Source organism: Babylonia areolata, chromosome 4, assembly GCF_041734735.1.
Source record: "Babylonia areolata isolate BAREFJ2019XMU chromosome 4, ASM4173473v1, whole genome shotgun sequence".
NCBI classification, from domain to species: Eukaryota; Metazoa; Mollusca; class Gastropoda; order Neogastropoda; family Buccinidae; genus Babylonia; species Babylonia areolata.
In genome coordinates, this window is record NC_134879.1 from 24,725,668 (window position 1) to 24,747,933 (window position 22,266).

Here is a 22,266-nt window from a genome sequence, read left to right on the forward strand (position 1 = left end):
ACAGCGTGTAACTGCGAACGGTTCGTGTACCGCCCCACTTTGAAGCGTTCTCACCACACACATTTCACAATGTAACGTCTGCTTCGTCCTCGTTCTGATAACTTGAATTTTCGTTTCCAAGAACCAGCCAAACATCAGCTATTTCTGTCTGTTTCCGCGCTCTTTGCTCTCATCGCGCACCACTCTGACCAGGTTCACAAACGTGCAAGGAAGACTCGACTTGAACAGTTTAACTCACTCAGTACGGCCAGTCCTCTCTTCTCCTCTGCACAGACCCCTCGGATGGCCAATGGGTGTCTGAATGACTCAACCTTTAGCTTCCGTCGTCAGAATTGTGGTATTCTTTGTCAACATTCACCTCTTCAGTACAAGAGCGTTCCGCTTGCAACATTTTGATGATGGTAATTGGGATGAAACGCTGTTAACGTCGTCTCTTTCGCCGTTCGTATGGAGAGAGTTAAAATGGCTGATTTGACTGGATATGTGAATGAATTGGGCATTACCAGTGCTAGAATTCAAGAATGAATGTCAGCGGCAGATCAGAACGTCAGTTTCGATAGGAATCTTCAAAATATTGTCGTTTGCAAATAGACCATAGGATATTAATTTTTTTGACGTGAGTGTATTTGTGAACGATGCTGCACAGTTGCTGAGCGCTCTCAAAAGGCTGTGTTTGTGTGTGTGTGTGCGTGCGCGCGCATATGTGATCCAAACCAACAATATTAGTCTGGAGCGATATTCAAATAGTATGTCTGAGTTGAAGACCTGCTTCTACATATGTACCCAAACCCATCGTTCGTAATATATGTACATGTGTGTGTCTATATATATATATATATATATATATCTATCTATCTATATCTATATATATATATAATCTATATCTATATATATATATAGATAGATAGATAGATAGATACACACACACACACACACACACACACACACACAGATTTTATTTTTTTTTGACTTGCCCGTTCGCATTTACCCTCAGACATTTCAACCATTAGAAAAACGTTGAAAAGGAGGAGTCGACGATGTTTTTCCTGGTGCAACTAATCGGAGAAAGCCTTTGAAAACAGAAAAGTTACATTTGACGATCGCACGACCTGCTGTTTGTACAGTACACGCATTGAGCTGGTCGCTTCGACTGGATCGTTGGCAGTTAGGCCTACCTTCCCCATAAACCGGAAGTTGTGTGCCTTTGTCACATCTGTACGGCGTAAGGGGGTGCATGCGTGCGTACATAAGCGTGCGAGCGATAAATTTCAGGATGATTTCTGGATTTGCTTCGTTAAACCGTTTACTTGCTGTGTCCAAACTGATAGGAAACGTCCGATAACGTTTTTAAAAAAAGCCTCCAATTGATAGATTACTGGGATGAAGTATGTGAAAGAGGGCTGTCTGTGGCAAGTACATATTATATTGCCAGTTGACTGACATTCTGTTATAAATTATCTCTGTTAAACCCAGGTATTGAATTTCGCTGCCTGACCCCCTCCTCCGTCCACCTGCCCCTCACCTCCCCCCCACCGCCCCATCCCCTGCACATCCCTCTCCCACAGTTGGGATGCAGGGCCTCTTTCATTTATAGACAGTATCCATACCTTCCAGAATATTTTGTGCGAGAAATTACAATTTTTCTTCAGTCTCCTTTTGTCTTTGTCCTTTTCCTTCTATCGTCTCTTCATTTCCTCCTATCTTTTGCTGTGCTGGTCCCCGAACAGACACTGAGATGTGACACGATACTTCAACATAAGAAAGTGGTGCAACATGTTTTTTTTAATGGCATTCATACATTTACACTAAGTTACAGCACGTCAGCAGACAACCCTGTGGCTCCCAGTGCCAAGGACAGGAAGCACAGATAATGTTATTTTAGTTATATATACCTTTTATTTGTTGGATGTTTTTATTTGTAAATATTGTTGTGCAGTACCCTGTTGTCTTAACACACGTGTGTGTGTGTGTGTGTGTGTGTGTGTGTGTGTGTGTTGGGGGGCTGGGGGTGGGGTGGGGGGTAATCTATCGTTAGCTATTGGGAATTCTTATTTGACTAGTTTTAATCTCTTTTTATGTTGCACATGTTCATTTTATGTTGGTGTTTACAACGAGCCTCTGATTGCACAAGTTAATTTCCATGTGAGTTGATAAAATGTTTTTGATTGATTCTTTGATTGATTGATGATGATTAAAAATGCACGTGTGTTGCATGCGCACGATTGTGTATCAACGCTCGCACCCTCGCCATGCATGTTCATTTTCTTTAGTTTACCTTTTAGCAGATCGTTGAATGCAAAACTTTAGTCCGTAATTTTCAAAGTATTTTTCATGTTTGTTCTCCAGGTATTGCAAGAAGCATTTTATGAACGCCAACAAAAATGCGAATGTAATTGATGACGCCATAGAAAAGGCTTTGGACAGATTCGCTACAACATATATCGACAACACTCCGTCTGGTGACAAGCTTGTCGTTGACTTTATCAGGGTGAACAGTCCCTTGATGAGCGCATCCCTAAAGGTGAAACTGGAAGCCATAAAGTCCAGAGTTGTGAAGAAACTCCGTGAAACAAGGAAGCAAGAACAAGAACTCGCCAAACAGTTGTTGAGAGAAGAGGAGGTCAAAAGACGAAGGCAGCAAGAGGAAGAGAAGAAAGCAAAAGAGGAAGAGAGGAAGGCGAGAAAGGAAGAAAAAAAGAAGGCGAAAGGGGAAAAGAAGGTCTTGGAGCATGCAGCCAAGAAGGGGAGCAAGAAGGCCAACAATAGTCAGCAGGAAACGTCAAAGGGTGTGAAAGAGTCTGGACCACAGCAGAAAAGTAGCCCAGAACGAAAACACAAACAAGAAGAGCAGACACAAAATCCGACAGAAACAGAAGCATCCAAAGAACAGAAGACAGAGTCCGCCCCAGAAGGGGAGGAAGCAAAGGAAGAATCGGAACCTACAACGACCCGGACCTCGGAGAAGAACACACCGGACGAACCTCAGTCAGGAGATTCGGCACAAGAAGAGAAGGAAGAACAAAGATCATCAGAAGAGTGTAAAGAAATCAGTATAAAAGATGAACCAAAGAAATGAGAAGAAAACGTTGCATTGGAGGAGGAAGACTCTTCGGAAAAAAAAAATGTCTCCGAGTCAGGGTCATAAAAACAATCTGAAGAAAAAGCTACACCGGACAAGTAATCGCCAGAAAATTCAACACGAAAAGCTGAGAAGAAGAAGAAGAAGAAGAAAAAAAAGGGGCATTAACCGGAAACGATATATAGAAAAAAACTGAAGCAGAAAAGTACATGGAAACAAAAATAAACACAAAGGGGGCAGGAAACATCTGAAGAACAAGGCTTGTCAAATGCAGTCTTCAAAGAAAAAAATCAAGCAAATGACAGTGCAAACATTACCACAACAACATGAAAACAAGTGCATGAGGACGCAAACAAAAATCATCAGTTATAAATATTTTAGGTGGGAAGATCAGAATGAGGTCATTTTCTTACATAGTAATATCTGAAATATGAAAAGTTAATGAGACTGAAGAGATCAGTGTCTATTCTCTGGAAAGTTTATCACCAATTATGATATAAAACGGTTGTAGATGCAGTTCAGTATTATCTACGATGGCATAATGTCCAAGTGGGTCCTTTTTGTGGGATGTACAGTCCAGGAGCCGATGCTCTTTTGCAAATGTTTCTGGTGATGGGATGAAGGTTGGAATTTTGTTTTGTATGTTTTTTGTTGTTGTTGTTGATGTGTTTACAGAAGAATTTTTGTGGTGTTTCTGCTAATATCTAAACAGCTTTTAGCTTTTGTAATGCCAGTTCATTTCTGTACTATGTATTGTTAGGTGCAGTGTCATTTTTCAATTTCATTTTTTCTTGCAGTTTGTATTATAATTATTTGGTAATTGTCACGAATTTGTCTTTTTCTCGAGAGTGTATTGTTTGTTACCGATGTCCCATTTTCTTAAAATAAATGTATTTTTGCTTCATAATTATATTCTGTGTTTTGTAAGTGTATCCGCACATAGAGTGTGTACAAGTAACTTGGTATGTATATATCCAAACTCAACTAATTAGTATTTCAGATGTTTACCCATGTATAAAGAGTATTTGTGCTTTCAGCCACTCCAGCCTGTTTAAATGGCTGGTACAGCTGAAAGGGAAGGTGAAATAGTTTATCATGAGTGAATGGTATGTATTATAATGTTGATGCCAAGTTTTCATACAGTGACTAGACCGTTGATGTCCAGTTTTTATACATTGACTAGGCCTGTATTCCCCCATGTTGATGCTCAGTTTTCATACAGTGACTTGGCATGTTTTTCCCACCGTGTTGATCAGTTTTCATTCAGTAATTAGGCCAATTCTATGTTGATGTCCAGTTTTTCTTTCATTGCTTTGGCATGTATTCCACCGTGTTGATGTTCGGTTTTCATACAGTAATTTGGCCTGTATTCTGTGTACGTTGATGTCCAGTTTTCATTCAGTGACTAGGATGTATTCCTCCATGATGATGTCCAGACCTTTGGTCCACTTTGCGCGTTTTTAATACCAAAAAATAAGTATGCGGCGATTAGCGTAAATTAAAAAAAAACAAGAAAAAAAAACAAACGGCAGTTCAGCTTTCAGTACAAACAGTTGCTGTCGTTTTCTTGAAGACGGCTGGTTTTGCAGCATGACCACGAGATGCCAACCACCCTGACCCACCCTATCCTCGTGCCACAAAGTTCTCTGGGAAACCATTCACTTTCTTGAAGAACAGTATGCGGACACTATCACTTCAGTGAAATCACTGATCTGGCTTTGGTCAAGCGTTTGCTAGTTTCCTCAATGATCGGAAATAAAAGCACTGTACTGGCCTGTTAGTGATTTTCAAGGTGCGTGTGATCTAAACAAGTCGTAATACACAATGTGAATGTCCTTGGGGGTAGTGAAAAAGGATTATATCAAGGGTTGGTTTGTATTTGAAAATGCGTACACCAAATCTTTACATTTATCTCTTGTTGCTTTTGGCCCAACCGACCAAACGGGGTCTCGCATCATCAAAAATGCCATTGATGTTTATGACTTTAAACTATTGTATACGCGGTTCTACTTGCACGGTCTCGGTTGCCTATTGCGATAAATGAGAAGATGCGTAGGAGGTTTAAAGAAAGAAAAGATACATTGTGAATTGTTTAAAACTGGATTTCGGGGTTGGTACCTGAGTACATGCTTCAGCTTTCTAAAATGACCACCCGGTCTGCAGTGTCTTTCATGCGATACACTCGTGCAGTCAAAAGTGGACCAGTGGGCCTTACATGTCCAGATCTGGGCCGAGTTGCATGGGGTGATCTTTGCAGCGCTTAGTTTGCTTAGAGATAATGTTCCCAAGTATATGGAATTTACATGTGAGTTGGGAACATTCATAACGGATAAGGAAACGGCGCTGCAAAGTTCGCTGATGCAACCAACCCCAGGGCCTTACATCAGTACTTTCTTTGCCGCTTTTTTTTATGATTATGTCTGGCACGTCGTCACGGGACTAGAGCTCACCGACAATGTCTGGCGGGGGATGGGGTGGGTGAATGCTTGTATTTTGTTTAATGCCAGTTCAGTTTCTGTAACCTGTCAATGCTTTGCGCATTGTTGGTGAGCTTTTGTTTGGTCCCATTACGATGTGTTTTCGTTCAAACTACCGCCATGTGAATCCTGTGGCGGTGTGTAACCACTGCTTTTTCCCTGAATAAGCAATGGGGGAAAATAAACAGAACGCCGAATGGATATGGGGTGTCTTTATTAAAGCCTGAAAATAAATTACAAGAGGGAGGTACGGCCGAATCACAAAGTTAGACTTACAGCACAAAGATACAACGGGGAGGGGAAGGCCAGTGCACCCCTACATTCACCGTCCAGCTTTGTGAATCGGGCGTTCCTTCCCCAAGTAAATCCCTTTCAAACCCTACCAAGTATATCACAGAAGCGCTCGCGCCTGGCCCTCAACTTTTGTTAACAAGCGGTAAGGGTGAACGACCCAGTGGCCACCCGTACCCACTCCAGAAAATAAACGGTAGATGAGGACCACTGACTCGACCAGCTTCATTGACGATTCACCCCATTCACTCTCACTAAATACATTTCCACACTTGCCAGACATTGAACGCGAAGGACTAGCACCCATACCACAGGAAAATAAACGATGGAGGGTTGACAGGAGAAAGGGGAATGGGAAGTGTAGCAGCCTGCAAACGCGCGCGTGTTCAAGATCTCTCTCTCTCGCGCGCGCGCACACACACACACACATCTTGAAATAAGATTTTGATCTTGACACGCGCGTGTTTCCAAGCTGGCGAGCTTTCCAGTTGCACCTATCTCCTGCTTCCTTTTCTCCAAACATCGTTAACATTAATTTTTTTACACAAACGTTTTGAGGGAGGGAGCTGGCGCAGGCCCAGTGCCAGCAGTCCACAGAACTTTGGGCGGTGTTGGTTGGTCGTGTCCGTTCTGACTCAACATATGCAGACTTGGGACAGGGAAGGTTGAAAGTGGCGAGAGGAGAGGATTGGGCCCCGCCTTCCTATGCCAAGCATTGGACGCACTGGATTCACTGTCCGTGTGGCAGTAAGGACATGGTACCTCTATAACCTTTTTCTTTAACATCAACATGCTAACAAGAAAAGTGGTGTATATCACACCGGTCAACACTGATAACATTTTTTTTGGTTACAATTCCATGTGGAAAATGTTATCAATTAAAGATTTGGCCAGAAAGGAAACAAGTGAAGTTCCTCAAATGAAAAGATACTGACAATGAAGTATCTTATGCTTCCCATGCTGCCACTACCTCCGTTATCTGCACGCGGACAAACAGCAGATGACAACCACTGAAATTTCCGGTCTCAGTGGTTTGTACTCTTCCCTAACCAAAGGACGACTGCTCCCAAGCGTGCAACGCAAGCCTCTCGTAGGTGGCGTTCCGATTCGTCTGTTCTTGATTCGCTAATCTGGTAATCCCGATTCCCCGATTTTCAGTTTACGTCCGTGCTCCAAAAGACCATGTTTTTGTTGTTGTTGTAAAAATCAAATAGTGATAAAAACTACACCACATCACATATGACAATATATTTCGCACACACGTAGGCCGACATTCCATCCAGTTTATATGCATATGCACGGCAGCAGGTGTCTCAGTATATGGTGTACCGTTCAAATGCTGTGAGAGAGACCTCACCCCATAATTTATACAATGTTCTTCTCCAACTGTTGATCTTTGCGTCTGTGTGCCCGCCTCTTTGCTCTGTTGGCGATCTGTCCGGTACTGATCATTGGTGATGATGGAGTCTCCCGTCGGTCCGACGGATGAGTGGGCAGGCAGGCTTATCTGTCGGTGTGTGTCCTCATATGGGAGAAGAGGCCGATTCTGGATGCGCAGCACCTCCCACAGGTGTTGCAAGGGAAAACGTCTCCAGAAGTTGAGCCCTGCTTCCTTCCCTCACGCTTCTCCTTAATGGCCAGCGTTCTCTTGTTTTCAAACGTCTTTATGCCACTAGAGCACAACATCGTCCAGCGACAGCGGTCAAGGGCATCAGTTTCCCAGGAAGCGATGTCTATGTCACAGGCTTTAAGGTTTGTCTTCAAGGTGTCCTTGAAGCGCTTGCAGGGTCTTCCAAGTTCACGGTGGCCTTCCTTCAGCTGGCCATACAAAAGCATCTTCGGGATCCTGCTGTCTGTCATGCGGACAACGTGTCCTGTCCAGCGTAGCTAGCACTGGATCAGCAGGCTTTCGATGCTGGGTAGGCCGCTCCTCTCTAGGACCTGGAGGTTGGAGACCCTATCTTGCCACTTTATGCCGAGGATCTTTCATAGGCATCTCTGGTGAAACTGCTCAAGTAGTTGAATGTGACGGCGATACATCGTCCATGTTTCACAACAGTACAACAAGGTGGTCAGTACAACAGCTCTGTAGGTTTTCATCTTGGTGCTGAGCCTGATGCCTTTGTTGTTCCACAGCCTGTTGTTGGGTCTGCCAAAGGCGGAGCTGGCTTTGGCGATGCGCAGCGTCACTTCTGCATCAAGGGCTCCGTTGCTGCATAGGGTGCTGCCCAGGTAGCAAAACTTGTCGACTGACTTGGAGGGGAGTGTGTGTGTGGGGGGGGGGGGGGGGGGGGGGCACTGGCGTTCTGTGAGCTAGCTGGTTGGTACATGGACTCGGTCTTGCTGAAGCTGATGGTGAGTCCAAAGCGCCTGCAGGAGGTTGAGAACCTGTCCATGTCCTCATGGGTGTGTGCAGCAAGCGCAGTCATCAGCGAAGAGGAACTCTCTCAACAGTGCCTCAAACACCCTGGACCTGGTGTGGAGTCGCCGCAAGTTGAAAAGTTTGCCATCTGTGCGAAACTGAATGTAGATGCCCCGGTCAAAGTCTTGGAAGGCATCAATCAGCATGGCAGAGAAGAGAATGGAGAACAGTGTGGGTGCCAGGACACAGCCCTGCTTCACTCCATTTACCACAGGGAACGGATCCAACATGTTAGTATTTTCCTGTACTCTCGCCTGCATGCCATCGTGGAAAGACGCAATCAGCTGGATTAGGCTCTCTGGGCAGCCGAACTTTAGGAGGATCTTCCACAGACCACGGCGGTTCACCGTGTCGAAGGCCTTAGTTAGGTCTACAAAGACCATGTGGAGCTCCTTGTTCTGCTCACGGCACTTCTTTGCATCTGGCGTACGGCAAACACCATGTCACATGTTCCCTTCCTGAGCGGAAGCCACAATGTGCTTCAGGGATGACTGTGTTGGAGACATGGTCAACCAATCTGTTCAGTATGATGCGGGCGAAGATCTTGCCGGCGATGCAGAGGAGAGAGATTCCACGGTGGTTATCGCAGGATGTTTTGTCTCCCTTCCGTTTGTAGATGTGGACAATAGAAGCATCCTTGAAATCCTGAGGGACCTCCCCTCTCTCCCAGATAGACTGGAACAGGACGGTCAGCTGACCGCCCTGATCATTGGTATAATCATGTAAACAAACATTAATTTCATTCCCATCTAGGTATGGATTGTGTGTGCGTGCGTGCGTGCGTGCGTACGCGCGTGTGCGTGCGAGTTTGAAAGAGAAAAGCTGAAAAGGCGAAACGGGAATGTGGGGTCAGTGAAACAGGACAAAGAATCATCTATCGAGAGGCAACTCACTGAGGGACTCAGTGGCCGCACCATCAGAGACTGTATGCCAAACGGGAACAGGCGAACCCGGGATTTTGCTTCCTCATACACCTCCTCCCTCTCGATCTTTCCTCTCCCAGTCTTCAATTAAGTAATCAGGGTTTCTATCCCATGCTTACCACACACGACGCACAAACCACAACCCCACACACCGCAACTATACACACTGGACCTCCAGGCCAACACATGGCACTGTGCTCAGTGTACACTATCTTGCAGGACATCCGGAAGACACTGTGTCGTCGTGAGTAGCTGACTGTACATACGTACAGCACTGACTTGAAGTTGTGTACCTTGTGAATGGAGAGAGTTACCACTCTTTACTATTTGTTAATTTGTACATACTGTGTTAATTACTTTATACACTGAGCCATACGCCGTCTATGGACCGGACATACGGAATGAACCTGTAGCCCGGCTACAGTACATATCCCTAAACCAGCACCACCACAACAGGCCACTGTGTCAAGTTGAAACTGTGACTGCTGGCAGAAATCTGTGGAACACAATCATCGGAGTCGTCTCAGTTCTTCTTTGCGGGTCAGTCACAGTAGGTACGGAGGTGGTGGTCCATCTCTGTCCACATGACGGATGTCTGGCTGCTTCCCCTGTGTCCTGGGTCACAACTGTTGGGGTCCATTCCATTCTGGTGCGTCTCCTTTCGTTGTCTGCTTCAACTCTGAAAACCAAATGAATAACAAAATACTTAAATACTTGGGTGGGTGACCGCCTGGGAACAGCGGGTGCTGCCGGTTGGCATTCTTTTTACATTATTTTTTCTTCTCAACCTCTCTCTCTATCTATTCCGTCTGCCCTTTCTTCTTGACTGTCCCTGGACTTCATTTCCCCATTCATTCTTTATCCTTCTCTGTCTTGTTTGAAGTCAATACCTCTGCACAGTGTAGTGATCGGTGAAAATTTTGACAACTTGTGTCTTATTTCAATTTGTAATTCATTCATACATTTATCCGCGAAAGGAAAGAGCGTAAAGGAAGTGAAAAAAGGCGAACGCTTGTTCGGTGTATGCTTTATGGTTGTTAATTTTCCCCCTGTTATTGCCAACGGCCATACCACGTTGAAAACACCGGTTCTCGTCCGATCACCGAAGTTAAGCAACGTCGGGCCCGGTTAGTACTTGGATGGGTGACCGCCTGGGAACACCGGGTGCTGTTGGCATTCCTTTTTACATTTTTATTCTTTTCTAACCACATTTTCTCTATCTCTGTCTCCTCTACCATTTCTTCTTAACTGTCCCTGGATTTTCTTAATTAGCCCCTTTCATTCTTTTTCCTTCTCTGTCTTGTTTGAAGTCAATACCTCTACACAACGTGTGTTGATCAGTTACTTGTCATCTGTGACTACAACGTTTTTCCTTTCGCATTTTTCTTCCTAGTCTATGAATGCTCTGGGTATTTTTTTCTACCCCATTTTCCAAGTCAGTAGAACAAGTGATGTCAGTAGAATGTATACATCTTTTTCAGGTGTCTACCCGTCATGGTGTTTCATTTCGGGATTGAAAAAACAAAACAAAAAAAACCAAAAAACAAAACAAAAAACAAAAACAAAAACAAAACACAACAACAAACAAACCAAGAACAAATAGTGTTCATTTGAAAGGTTAGATTATGCAATGCTGAGGGCAAAGGCTTATCCACTTAGTATTCTGTGGTAGGCCTTCTTAAATCCTGTGCATGGGCAACTTGCTGCTGTCACTGAAAAAACAAAAACGTATTATGAAACCCGGCGCAAATCAGTAACGATCACTTTCTTGCTCATATTTGATTTTGATCTTTGTAGGGTAAATACAGATAGAAATATTTATCCCAAACTCTCCGACCTACAAGTTTAGAATAATGGGGGTGGAGATGGTGGCTGGAGGATAGAAGCTCAGGGGGAAAGACTGCAACGAAAGTACGATTGTTTCCTGTGATGAGTTACGTCTCTTTGACCTGCTGGGCCACTCGACCTCGTGGTTTCCAGAATGTTTGGTCTCTTCGACGGGATGCTTGCATGTCTATCTGTTTGTATGTCTGTCTGTCTGACTATGTCTTTGATTGATTGTCTGTCGGTCTAACGAGATGTTAGTCTGTCTTTTAAATTTGACGAGTGCTGTGTGAGCATGTGCACGGACACGAGTGGGCGGAAGAGAAAGGAAGATAACCTAAAATGTCAGTGCAGTGATTGGAGAAGATTTTGACAACTTGTCTTATTTCAAGTTGTAATTCATTCATGCATTAATCCGCGAAAGGAAAGAGCGTAAAGGAAGTGAAAAAAGGCGAACGCTTGTTCGGTGTATGCTTTATGGTTGTTAATTTTCCCTCTGTACTTGCCAACGGCCATACCACGTTGAAAACACCGGTTCTCGTCCGATCACCGAAGTTAAGCAACGTCGGGCCCGGTTAGTACTTGGATGGGTGACCGCCTGGGAACACCGGGTGCTGTTGGCATTCCTTTTTACATTTTTATTCTTTTCTAACCACATTTTCTCTATCTCTGTCTCCTCTACCATTTCTTCTTAACTGTCCCTGGATTTTCTTAATTTTCTCATTCATTCTTTTTCAGTCCTTCTCAGTTTTGTTTCAAGTTGGTATTTCTACACAACATGTGTCACTTGATCACTTACTTGTCATGTGTGACTGCAGAGTTTCTTTTCCGTTTTGCATTTTTCTTTCTAGTGTATGAATGATCTGTGTAATTTTTTTTCCAACCCTATATGCCAAACCAGTGGAACAAGTGATGTCAGTAAGAAGTTGGCCCATCATAAATGTATACATCTTTTTCAGTCAGGTGTCTACCCGTTATGGTGTTTCATTTCGGGATTGAAAAAACAACAACAAACAAACCAAGAACAAAAAGTATTCATTTGAAAGGTTAGATTATGCAATGCTGAGGGCAAAGGCTTATCCACTTAGTATTCTGTGGTCAGCCTTCTTAAATCTTTCCATACGAACGGCGAAAGAGACGACGTTAACAGCGTTTCACCCCAATTACCATCATCAAAATATTGCAAGCGGAAAGCTCTTATACTGAAGACGTGAATGTTGACAAAGAATACCACAATTCTGACGACGGAAGCTGAAGGTTGGGTCATTCAGACACCCCCACTGGACATCCGAGGGGTCTGTGTAGAGGAGAAGAGAGGTCTGGCCGTACTGAGTGAGTTAAATCCTGTGCATGGGCAACTTGCTGCTGTCACTGAAAAAACAAAACAAAAACGTATTATGAAACCCGGCGCAAATCAGTAACGATCACTTTCTTCTTCACATTTGATTTTGATCTTTGTAGGGTAAATACAGACAGATATATTTATCCCTAACTCTCTGACCTACAAGTTAAGAATAATATGGGGGTAGAGATTGTGGCTGGAGGATAGCAGAAGCTCAGGGGGAAAGACTGCAACGAAAGTACGATTGTTTCCTGTGAAGAGTTACGTCTCTTTGACCTGCTGGGCCACTCGACCTCGTGGTTTCCAGAATGTTTGGTCTCTTCGACGGGATGCTTGCATGTCTATCTGTTTGTATGTCTGTCTGTCTGACTATGTGTTTGATTGTATGTCTGTCGGTCTGACGAGATGTTAGTCTGTCTTTTAAATTTGACGAGTGCTGTGTGAGCATGTGCACGGACACGAGTGGGCGGAAGAGAAAGGAAGATAACCTAAAATGTCAGTGCAGTGATCGGAGAAGATTTTGACAACTTGTCTTATTTCAAGTTGTAATTCATTCATGCATTAATCCGCGAAAGGAAAGAGCGTAAAGGAAGTGAAAAAGGCGAACGCTTGTTCGGTGTATGCTTTATGGTTGTTAATTTTCCCTCTGTTCTTGCCAACGGCCATACCACGTTGAAAACACCGGTTCTCGTCCGATCACCGAAGTTAAGCAACGTCGGGCCCGGTTAGTACTTGGATGGGTGACCGCCTGGGAACACCGGGTGCTGTTGGCATTCCTTTTTACATTTTTATTCTTTTCTAACCACATTTTCTCTATCTCTGTCTCCTCTACCATTTCTTCTTAACTGTCCCTGGATTTTCTTAATTTTCCCATTCATTCTTTTTCAGTCCTCCTCAGTTTTGTTTCAAGTTGGTATTTCTACACAACATGTGTCACTTGATCAGTTACTTGTCATGTGTGACTGCAGAGTTTCTTTTCCGTTTTGCATTTTTCTTTCTAGTGTACGAATGATCTGTGTAACTTTTTTTAACCCTATATACCAAACCAGTGGAACAAGTGATGTCAGTGGAAGTTGGCCTATCAAAAATATGTACTAGTATCTTTTTCAGGAGTCTACCGGCCGTCATCTCGTTTCACTGTTTCGGGATTCAAAACAACAACAACGACGACGACAACAAGGACAAAAAGAATTATTAAACAACGTGAAACGGATGATTATGAAATGCTGTGGGCGAAGGGTCATCCACTTTGCATCCTGCGGTTGGCCTTCTTAAATCATGTGCATGTGTAACACTGCTATGCTGCTGTCACTGAACTTAAAAACAAAATAAAAAAAAACAAACGAACGCAAAATGAAACAGTAAAACAGTGGGAATCCTCACTCAGTGCCTTGTTCATATTTGATTTTGATCTTTGTAGGGTAAATACAGATATATTTACCTTAAACTGAACTCCCCGCCCTGCAAGTGAAAAATAATGGAGGAGATGGTGGCAGGACGGGAGCGCCTCAAGGGGAAAAACTGCTGTGAAGAGTAACATTTCTTCGAGTAACTGGGCCACTCGACCTCGTGGCTTCGAGAATGTATGGTCTCTTCGATAGGATGTTTGTCAGTCTAGCTGTCTGCCTATCTTTTTGTTTGTATGTCTGTCAGTCTGACTAGATGTTAGCATGTCTTGTGTGAGTGTGTGCAAGGACACGTGTGGACGGAAGAGAAACGAAGATAACTTAAACCGGCCCGGCTGTCATTGAAGTGATCGGAGAAGTTGCATGTTTTGCCGACATCTTGCGCCGTATTTTAATTCATAATTCAATTACGCAACTGCCCGCGATAGGAAAAGAGCAAAAAGGAAGAGAAAGGCGGACGACAATCCATATTCACTACACCACATCTACTAAAGGTAGACAGACACCATAAAACAGTACAGGCAAAATATTTAAACAGTATTCCACTGAGAACAAATCTCAGAAAGTTTACATTTAGTAACAGAGTAACTAATTATTGGAACAAATTAACAAGGTGAGGCCGGGGAAGGTGAGTGGGGGAAGACCGGGGGGACGCGAAAAATAAACTGTACCTCAGTTACCTTAATCCCGTGGGCAAAAACCCTGTGCAGATTGAAAATCCACGTCAACGCGTAAATTCCATAACGCTTCTGACCAGGTCACGGAAATAATTTCAAACACAATCCTTGCACGAAGAGTCAGTCGTGTGTTCGTTCTTTCGCATGTGTGTGGTGTAACAGTAACATACGCTGGGGGGGTAGGTAGTTCCGGGTTCTTGCATACATCTAAGTTTCATCACGTCAGTTTCAGAAATACACACACAGGCCCTTCAAGTTGTTGCTCAGACTCTGAGAACTACACAACTCATACTCTTTTAAATTTTCCGCTCCGTCCGTGTTGAAAAACGAAGTTTCCACTGTAAATAGCGAAGGTGACGAATGATGAGTTCGCATTTTTCTTTTTTCCACCCAAATCATTGAGAATATCCCATCTTGCAAATGGAGTCCGTTTCATATCTGTATGGTCACCTGACTGTTTTATCTGCATCACATCCATTGCACTTTAAGTCCTCCTTGAACCCTGCACCTCCTTTCCTTTCATACTGGTCTCTGCATGCATGCTCTTTGAGCTGAAGTTCACAACCTGAATTCTCACGGTGTGTTGCACGCGCGGACAGCTCGTGACAAATGTTCGATTTGTGTGTGTGTGTGTGTGTGACAGCCAAGACCACCAAGCTGTGGACAAGGTCAACACCCCAGCCCCGATCATGTTGACCATGGGGGCCTCGATCGTTCCTTGGACTGTTATGACTCAACTCGACTGGTGTGTCAGCCAGAACATGTGTGTGCGTGCGCCGGCGCGCGCGATTGTGTGTGTGTGTGTGCGTGCGTGTGTGCGCGCGTGCATCCTGCACTGACACACTGGGACAGATTACAAGAAGCCAAGCCTTATTTCTCTATGTTCTTAAGTAATTACGGCTCTGGAGTCCTCTCTCTGTCTCTTGTCTCAAAGGCGTGCTACTTTTCAGCACTCTACAAATGTGGGTCTGGTGATTCTTGTCATTCATTTATATTTATAAATATATGTGTTTACTTAACATTGTTTTTATCATTTAGCACTTTTTCATGTATGTACTTCTCATTATGACATCCATATTATTGCATTTATATGTATGTGTATTGTGTGTGTTTATGTAAGTTTGTGCCTGCCTATGTGTGCGTATGTGTTAGGGTAGCTGTTAGATACACATGCATGTTAAAATGTATGTATGCAGTGTGTGTGTGTGTGTGTGTGTGTAGTCACATTTTGTTGTGTGTATGTAACATTGATGTAATGTTTTATATCAACAAAAGCGTTTTTGTAAAGCATCTAGAGCAGATTTCTGGATAGTGTGCTATTTAAGTATCCATTATTATTATTATCATTTTCTTTGTCTGTCTTTCCCCCTTTCTATTTATTTATTTTATTTTCATTATTATTATTTATTTATTTTAATTATATTATTATTTATTTATTTATTTATTTCTCTCAAGGCCTGACAAAGTGCGTTGGGTTACGCTGCTGGTCAGGCATCTGCTTGGCAGATGTGGTGTAGCGTATATGGATTTGTCCGAACGCCTTGAGCTACTGAAACTGAAACTCTCCCTTTCTCTCATTTACAATTGAAATATGTGTCAGTATGTTTCTGTGTGTGTCTGTATGCTGGCCCTATATGTAAGTGACAGTAAAATGTGTGCATGTGTGTGTGTGTGTGTGTGTGCGCGCATGTGTGTGAGACAGACAGAGTGTGTACATGCAAATGCGCATGAGAAAAACGAAAAAGAGAGAAGACTGTAGTGAAAAAACCCTCGAAAATTTGATCAAAACAAGTTCTGTTCTCAACATATTCCACACACCAGTGGTCTCGTGTGTGAAGTTTCTATCTCAGATGTTGATGATCTGAGGTTCTGGCGAGTAAGGCACAATCTTCTGTGCCAGCAGTAGCATTTTCAATGATTGTCGGTCACTTCACGTTACCACACCATGGTTTTTGTGGGTGAAACGTGAAGAAACCCACTGAAGCAAAGGGAGTTTTAAATGGCTTAATTATGCAGGAAAAACAAACAACAACAAAACTATGTGTTTATACAGATGGAAAAAGTGCTGCACTGACACCATGTGCTCTTCTCAGAAAGAGCTCTCTGAATTTTCTTTTGAGAAATTGATTCAGCTCAGAGCATTCTGCTTATGGCACTATTTTATGTGTCTACATCAGATCTATCTAATTTTCGGTGTATGTTTCACCTATATTTGCTGAGTTTCAAAGAATGAAAAAAAACTTATTCAGCAACAACACAATCCATGGCATGTAATTTTAGAATAATGTGGAAACTGCTGAAATGATGTTGAAGTAAAATTACAACAACAAGACATGAAAGTGAAAGACAAAACACAAAACAGTAAGTCATTGAGTAACATTTCTTTAATAAACTGAAGGCGTACAAATAAACTGCATTCATTACAAAATTCCAGCAGCATCTGTCAGGAATCTATCGTATCACAAACAGGAGCTCCAGTCCTCATTTTAAAAATGCACAAACCAAATAAAGCAGCAAACCCTCGTGTATTCTCCTAAGTCATGTTATACATACCCCCAGGATTTCTACTTAATCAGGCTACTTACCTTTGATGCAAATCACCTTGATCACCCATCACTGAGACCTGTTTATCCACATTTTTAGGTTTGATGACTCCATCATGAGGTAAAACAAGAGGTATAAGAATGTGATTACCTTACCAGATAAAACAATCTGTGTTCTTGGGAAAGTTCTACATTGAAATTGGTCCAGGGATTTCCCAGAAACTATTAATAGATAAAACAATTCTGTTGTTCTTGGGATAGTTCTCCACTGAAATTGGTCCAGGGATTTTCTAGAAACTACAGTCCTTGGACATCTGAGGCCAGTGATCAGTTACTTTAACTGAGTTTTTTTTTCACACACAAACCAGTCAAAGAAGCCTAATCTGAAGCCATCCCAAATGCAAAGGGAAGATGCAGAGATTCAAACAGCTGTAGAGAGAAAAATTTCCTGACTGTACATATGATGGAACACTTCTTCAGATCATATAAAAATGTGTGTTCCGTCCATACACACAACCCTGAATATTGCATTTTGATAGGCATGGGTGAGGCAGATGAAGACAGAGAAGTTTTGTTAGTTTTTTGTTTAAATAATTTGAGATTACCCCATGGGATATATCTGAACGGGCACATATACTTGCAGATTCTACCACTGTTCACCAAAACGGGTGAGGAAAAAGAAGGAAAAAAACAAACAGAGTAAAGAAGCATGCATTGCTCATTGTTCCAGTAACATCAAATAGCATGTACATACACATAAAAAGTGTACATACTACATACACATATTCATGTACAAGTATAGACTCACGCACACAAACATACTTAAAGGCATACTTCACAATTAGCTAGTCTTCTTCGGTAAAAGAATTGGTGACTCCACAAACACAACCAATTTTCCCCACTAAATATAAAAATCCCAACCACAATCAAAGTTCCAGCCACAATCAAGTGTATCCGTTGTAGATGCACAACTTCTGTAATTCACAACCATGTTGTGCTCTGCCGATACATGGTGATATCACATTTGATGCAAATTTCACTGTACTTACAAATTCTTCAAATAAAAAATAATCAACCATCTTATCTGCTGGCAGTTTTGGGTCCAGTCAGTGTTTAAAAAGCTACCTGCGCCATGTCAAGACATGACCCGGTCCAACGTTCACATACATGATGCTGGATTGTGACTTTTCGGACCACGAAATCTACTGTCTGCCAACAGAATGCAGGTTAAGAATCCTGGCAGGCTATACCACCAGGTCTGCCACAATATTAGACATTATGTCTCCTACAGCACAATATTCCAACCTGTTCCTTGCCAATAAGTTGTCAGCTGACAGCACAAAAAAGTGCTTCTCCAGTGCCTTCTGCTAGATTTCGCTTTTTTGTTTTGTTTTGAAAACCAAGGTGGCCTTATAGTTATACCAATAACAGGATGCAAAATTAAATAATGGAGTTTGAAATAACAGTATTCTGTAACTTGAACATCTTCACTAAGTGATATTGTTCATAACCAATGTCTTCACATCTGAACACCCACTTCCAATTCTAAATTAGGAAGTATGCACATGCTGACTCTGAAAGACAAAACAAAACAACAACAACAACAAAAAAACAAACAAAAAAAAAACCCAAAAAACCCCCCTGCTGCTCGATGGCCATGGGAGATACAAAACTGTGATGTGTAGCTTTGGGGCTTGTCAGACACACAAAACAAACTGGTGTTTACCATAAAAATAATCCTAAAACAGTTTCTTCACTGTGTCACAGCCTCTGAGTCAGGATTTTGGAAAACAATGTATTTCTGATCATGTCAATGCACATCTCAAACAAAACCCCAGGTTTAGTGTGCTGGACATTGACTTCACTGAAACAAGGAAGACTGACGCACATCTGTATCTTTCATTTCCGAACATTAAGTATTTTTTGTTCTATGTGTGTGTCATCCATATCAAAGGAAAATAATCCGAAACAGCTCTTTCAAAAGCACTTTCCACAAAATACTATTTTGTGTTTGCACAGGTTTCATTGGTCGTGACATGTTTGTTCAAAGTGCAAAGGCTGAACTGTGAACAACCAATTTTGAACTCAGCTTTACAACTTCAGCAACTGTAGTTTATACAGCAGATAGCATCATTTATACCTTGCAGAAAAAGGTAACTACAAGCAGCAGATAAGCAAAAAACAAGAACAAAATGTCACACTTGTAGATGTAAAACAAATAATTCAATACCCCTCAAAAAAAAAGAGAAGAAGAAGAATTATTTCAATATTTCATCTAGATTTGTTCCTAAAACAATACAAATGCACATGGTATCTTATGATTCAAGAGGTGCAAAACAACTGGCAGCAAGCAGATGAACTAAGCAACACATGCCGTGACTTTCAAGCTATAAAAGTCTTAGAATTCTATCATGTGCCAGTCCTGCTTCTTTCTATACTTACAGGCCACCTTTCCATGTGATTGGTGTTAATAACACAAAGCAGGCAATGCTGAAATTAATGAAGCTTCCAGTTATCCCCAGGTTCATTCCATTATGTCAGCTTTACCAACAAAATCAAATCACTAAATGATTTTTGAAGTTGAGCATCCGGTTCTTCCCTGGCTGAAACATTTTTTTTCCATACAACAACACTTTGTCAAGTTGGTGCACAGAAATAACATAAATAACATGTGGTAATTCTTTCCTGGTCATTGCTGACTTGTGTTTCAGTCACATCATTTGCAATGACAATGTTTCTTTTCTTTTTTGAAATTCTAACAATCCCTTAACAATGTTTTTTCCCATAACAATGTTTAATAAATGCACTGACAGTTTCCTTTTGGAATTATATAACAAAGACAGTGACAGCATTGCTGTCAAAAGCCCTGGCAGCTGAAAACAAATGGGAATTCTGGCCTGGTTCTTCTGAACCATGAATGTAGTAACAGGAACAAAAGGTGAAGTAAATGCCAATGATTGTGAGCAGTGAGACCATGCTGGTCAATGTTTCAGCCAAACTGTTACAAGTCATTCAGTGGTTTATAAATGAAAGCTGTGGTTTTTCATTGTGAGAAATGGAAATGTATAAGAAAGCAGCTCTGGGTATGAGTGGCGCTCATTACAATGGCTGCCAGCACCACTGTTTCCCAGAAATTCAGCATTATCTTACCATGCCCCTCAAAAGTAAACAGTGCAAATTCCCAAATGGTCCTCAACTTTCTGAGAACCCCATATCATTGTTCGTCTTGCAGAATGCCATTTCAAGTCCAGCATGAGAGACATAGTCAGCCGCCTGGATGTCCCTTGTCACAAAAGTGAGAAAGACCAAACAGTCACAGGTTGCTGGCAGGAGCGTTGGCACATGTCACACAGCGTGTCTTGATCAGGAATGCCACACACTGTCACCAAGTGTGACAGGTCACATGACAAACAACAGCACAGTCACCTGGCAGTGTAAGGAATGCTATCAGACACTGGCACATCAAGAGAGATGACACAAGACAGCACTGCTGTAGGAATGTCAGCCAGGGTCACATTACACTGACAAGGAATATCATCACATGCTGCATGGCAGCAGTGTTAGGAATGACTTTCGGGGATTCAGTCAACAACAAATAAAGCTTTGAACAGATATTTTTTCCTGCTAAAACCCTCAGTGCACAAACGAAGCTTTTCAACACAGCTCTGTGTGAGAGAAATCGCTTGATCACAAGACAGGAAAGGAGAAATGCACTGTCTCTATACCCACCAGCACTGCTGCTGGGAACCTGTGCTCAGTCATACACATAACAAACACAACACAACCATTTCTATCACATTTTCCCCATACATAACATGAGGCACATCTTCATCTTTTTTTTTCTTCTCATGCTCCTTCAACAGATCAAAATGATTATTGCATGTATTATCATTGCAAGTATTTACCATGATGTGAACTGAATCTTTGCTTTGAATATCACCAGGCTATCCAGGCTACACAGGACAAAGAAGCAGCAATATTGCGATAACAGTATTGCAAGCGACTGCTCTAAAAAAAAAAAAAAAAAAAAAAAAAAAGAAAAATGGAAAGCAAAACAAAGATTTTTCAACTCTCATCCTATCCAAAGTTTTTCTTTTTTCTTTTATTTTTTGGTTTTCAGAAATCTCATCAGCGTTGCAGTCCAAAGCCATGGCACCTTCACTGCCTAACATGCACACATACCATGTGGTATCGTTTGTACACATCAGACGACACATTTCACAGACTCCCATTCTGTCAGAGTTGGACATCAGTTTCAACATCAATAAATCATGTGGTTTTATGTCAAAGTCCTTGTTTTATGTCAAGATGTCTGTTTTATATGTCAAAGTCCTCATTCTCTGTCAAGATGTCTGTTTTTTAAGTCAAAGTCCTCATTTTGTGTCAAGATATCTGTTTTATAAGTCAAAGTCCTCATTTTGTGTCAAGATGTCTGTTTTATGAGTCAAAGTCCTCATTTTGTGTCAAGATGTCTGTTTTTTAAGTCAAAGTCCTCATTTTGTGTCAAGATGTCTGTTTTATAAGTCTAAGTCCTCATTTTATGCAAAGATGTCTGTTTTATAAGTCAAAGTCCTCATTTTGTGTCAAGATGTCTGTTTTATGAGTGAAAGTCCTCACTTTATGCCAGGACGTCTGTTTTTCAAGCAAAAGTCCTCATTTTGTGCCAAGATGTGTTATTAGTCAAAGTCTTCATGTTGCGTCAAGATGTATGTTAGAAGTCAAAGTCCTCATGTTGTGTCAAGATGTATGTTAGAAGTCAAAGTCCTCATGTTGTGTCAAGATGTATGTTAGAAGTCAAAATCCTCATGTTGTGTCAAGATGTATGTTACAAGTCAAAGTCCTCCTTATGTGTCCAGATGTCAAGTCCTCCTTATGTGTCCAGATGTCAAGTCCTCCTTATGTGCCCAGATGTCAAGTTCTCCTTATGTGTCAAGATGTCAAGTCCTCAACATGTGCCCAGATGTCAAGTCCTCCATATGTGTCAAGATGTCCAATTTTCCACAGTGTCCAACAGGAAGACAGGAATACACCAGTCCCGCAACATGCTCCCGGCATGCTCCGTACTCTGCACCCACCAGGCCGACGAAACACTCATCCTCTCTGGAAGAAACAGAAAGTACCATCGTGTAATACTTGATGAACTGAACTCCTAGGCACTACAGCTGCACTGATTTCACATCAAACAGTGTTAGGGCAAACTGAGGTTATCAGTCTCCTCCTCAAAGCTTGACAAACTCATCTCACAGGCACAATACCAATAGTAATTTGAGATAAAATGGATG

The 22,266-nt window shown here is 42.1% G+C and overlaps 1 protein-coding gene, 1 long non-coding RNA gene and 3 other non-coding genes across 7 annotated transcripts in view; 3 read left to right on the forward strand and 2 right to left on the reverse strand.

Annotated features, from left to right (window-relative positions):
• Positions 1 to 9,075: 9,075 nt before the first annotated feature.
• LOC143281618 (uncharacterized) lies at positions 9,076 to 14,900 on the reverse strand. 2 transcript variants are annotated; one of them, XR_013055140.1, is made up of 3 exons: positions 14,445 to 14,900; positions 12,248 to 12,387; positions 9,076 to 9,871 (listed from the first exon to the last, which is right to left on the reverse strand). It is a non-coding gene; the product is annotated as an uncharacterized LOC143281618 (long non-coding RNA). The 2 variants fall into 2 exon arrangements; XR_013055139.1 differs by lacking the exon at positions 9,076 to 9,871 and adding an exon at positions 10,871 to 10,904.
• Positions 10,250 to 10,368, forward strand: LOC143281801 (5S ribosomal RNA). Its single transcript, XR_013055178.1, has one exon. It is a non-coding gene; the product is annotated as a 5S ribosomal RNA (ribosomal RNA).
• Positions 11,521 to 11,639, forward strand: LOC143281810 (5S ribosomal RNA). The gene has a single exon (XR_013055186.1). It is a non-coding gene; the product is annotated as a 5S ribosomal RNA (ribosomal RNA).
• Positions 13,013 to 13,131, forward strand: LOC143281811 (5S ribosomal RNA). Its single transcript, XR_013055187.1, has one exon. It is a non-coding gene; the product is annotated as a 5S ribosomal RNA (ribosomal RNA).
• A 1,906-nt stretch (positions 14,901 to 16,806) lies between the features above and the next one.
• Positions 16,807 to 22,266, reverse strand: part of LOC143280989 (uncharacterized) — a 79,027-nt gene continuing 73,567 nt past the window's right edge. For both annotated transcript variants that reach the window (XM_076585839.1, XM_076585838.1), the window contains one exon: positions 16,807 to 22,084. The gene's annotated coding sequence lies outside the window, so the exon portion shown is untranslated. The remainder of the gene's footprint in view (positions 22,085 to 22,266) is intronic.